The 2,500-nt window shown below is 32.7% G+C and overlaps 1 protein-coding gene across 1 annotated transcript in view; it reads right to left on the reverse strand.

Moving 5' to 3' along the window:
- Positions 1-2,500, reverse strand: part of LOC137622286 (AT-rich interactive domain-containing protein 1B-like) — a 29,663-nt gene that overhangs the window by 24,992 nt on the left and 2,171 nt on the right. The window lies entirely within an intron of this gene.

Raw genomic sequence — 2,500 nt, forward strand, 5'->3', positions numbered from 1 at the left:
AGAGAATGCCATAGCTTCATGAATAGGCTTTATAATTATCGTCCGGTCAAGATACCAGAATTCCGTTTTAGCGTTGACGAAATTAAATAATCTCTCTCTCTCTCTCTCTCTCTCTCTCTCTCTCTCTCTCTCTCTCTCTCTCTCTCTCTCTCTCTCTCGCTTTGGATGCTTCACAATAACATCAGCACAAACACACACACGTGTATATATATATATATATATATATATATATATATATATATATATATATATATATATATATATACACACACACATTTATATATACATATATATGAACATATACATACACACACACATACATATATATATATATATATATATATATATATATGTGTGTGTGTGAGTGTGTATATATATATATATATATATATATATATATATATATATTTATATATATACATATATATATCATTTATAAATATACATACATATACACATATACATATATATATTATATATATTTATATATAAACATATATATATATATATATATATATATATATATATATGTATATTTATATATATATCATATATATATATTTATATATATAATTATATATATATATTATATATATATTTATATATATGTATATTATGCATATTTATATATTTATATATATATATATATACATATATATACATATATTTATATATATATATATATATATATATATATATATATATATATATATATATATATATATATATATATATATATATATATACATATATTTACACACACACATATATATATATATATATATGTGTGTGTGTGTGTGTGTGTGTGCGTGTGTGTTAGCACACTTTCTTTAAAGAACCATAAAACCAAGAAAAAATTCCATCGACTCAGTACCAGCTTACAAAACTATTTGAAAAAAAAAAAAAAAAAAAAAAAAAAAAAAAAAAAAAAAAACCTCTGGTATGCAAGAAATGGACACGTTTTCCTCCAAATAATTTCTTCCAGCACAATGAGGAGACATCGGGTGGTCTAGCGACCTGTCGCGACACTAATATATATCTCCCCAACTCGGGTCACGCGAGGTCAGTCTTTGAGCAATTTCCTTATATGGCATAAAACATTCTTGCGTTTTCTGGAATTCATTTATACCTCCGCCAACGAAGATGGAAGGAGGTTATGATTTTCCCCCTGTTTGTGTGTTTGTGTGTGTGTTTGGGAATAGCTTCTTGGCCACAATTGTAATCGTTGAGTAATGAAACTTGCACGTATTAACTGTTATGTGAAAAGCTGGAAATTACTATATTTTTGAAGATCAAGGTCAAAGGTCAAGGTTACGGTCAAGTAAAATGTACAATTCACGTAATTAGCCTTAAGTTTGGACATCGTTATCAAAGAGACTTCAAACTTGGTTCATATTTGAGTGTATGAAAATCCACGCCAATTAAGACATAAGGTGAAAGGTCAAGCGGCAGCGGAGGTCTGCGTTCTACCGAGTGCCCCTCTAGTTACTTCTATTTTTCCTTTCTTTTAAATACCAGTCAGCCTACCAGGGTAACATATCTACCTGTCAGTTTTGTTTCATAACTTAGCTAAATCAGTTTTTAACAAATATTAAAAAAATAAAAAAAAATAAAAAATTTGCATTTATTGCTTAAGCAAATTTTTTATTACTTTTTTAGATTTTCTTTCAAATATCAAGAATCAGCCAACTAAGATAACATACTTATTCGTTAGTTTTGTTTCATAATTTAATTATATAATTTTTCTCAAAAATTCTAAAAAAAAAAAAACTTCGAATTAAAAAACAAATTTGAGAAAGGATAATTTTCAAATGTACAGTTGAATACAGGAGTCCCTGGCCCACCCTGCTCTAAGGATATACACCTTGTCGCACCATTACTTCATGAAGAGTAACCAAACAGATAGCGTAGAGAAAGAGATCAGAGGTGGTGGGTGTGGCTACACAAAGGAACTCTCCGCTCAGTAAAGGTGTGACACGGTGCACTTCATCAGAGCAAGGCTTAAAGGCCGCTCATGAATGGCAGAGGCAAGGGACAGTGACATTGCCCTACCAAGCAGGACAATGCCCTAGAGACTGACCATATATACAGATGATCAGCGCCCAAGGCCCCTCTCCCCCCCAAGCTAGGAACAAGGAGGGTCAGGCAATGGCTGCTGATGACTCAGCAGATAGATCTACAGGCTCCCACAACCCGCTCATCCTTAGCTCACGAGGATGGTGAGGTTGCAGCGATCAAAGGAACTAACGGGTTTGAGCGGGACTCGCACCCCAGTCTGTGTCCAACTGTACCTATAGTCCATTTCTTTTAGCGATGCATATTTGCACCGACTCGCAGCGGTGCCCTTTTAGCTCTGAAAAGTTTCGTGATCGCTGATTGGTTGGAATGATCTCGTCCAACCAATCAGCGATCCGGAAACTTTTCCGAGCTAAAAGGGCACCGCTGCGAGTCGGTGCAAATATGCATCGCTAAAAGAAATGGACTATAGTAATGATTGTAT

This window comes from Palaemon carinicauda, chromosome 29, assembly GCF_036898095.1.
Source record: "Palaemon carinicauda isolate YSFRI2023 chromosome 29, ASM3689809v2, whole genome shotgun sequence".
NCBI classification, from domain to species: domain Eukaryota; kingdom Metazoa; phylum Arthropoda; class Malacostraca; order Decapoda; family Palaemonidae; genus Palaemon; species Palaemon carinicauda.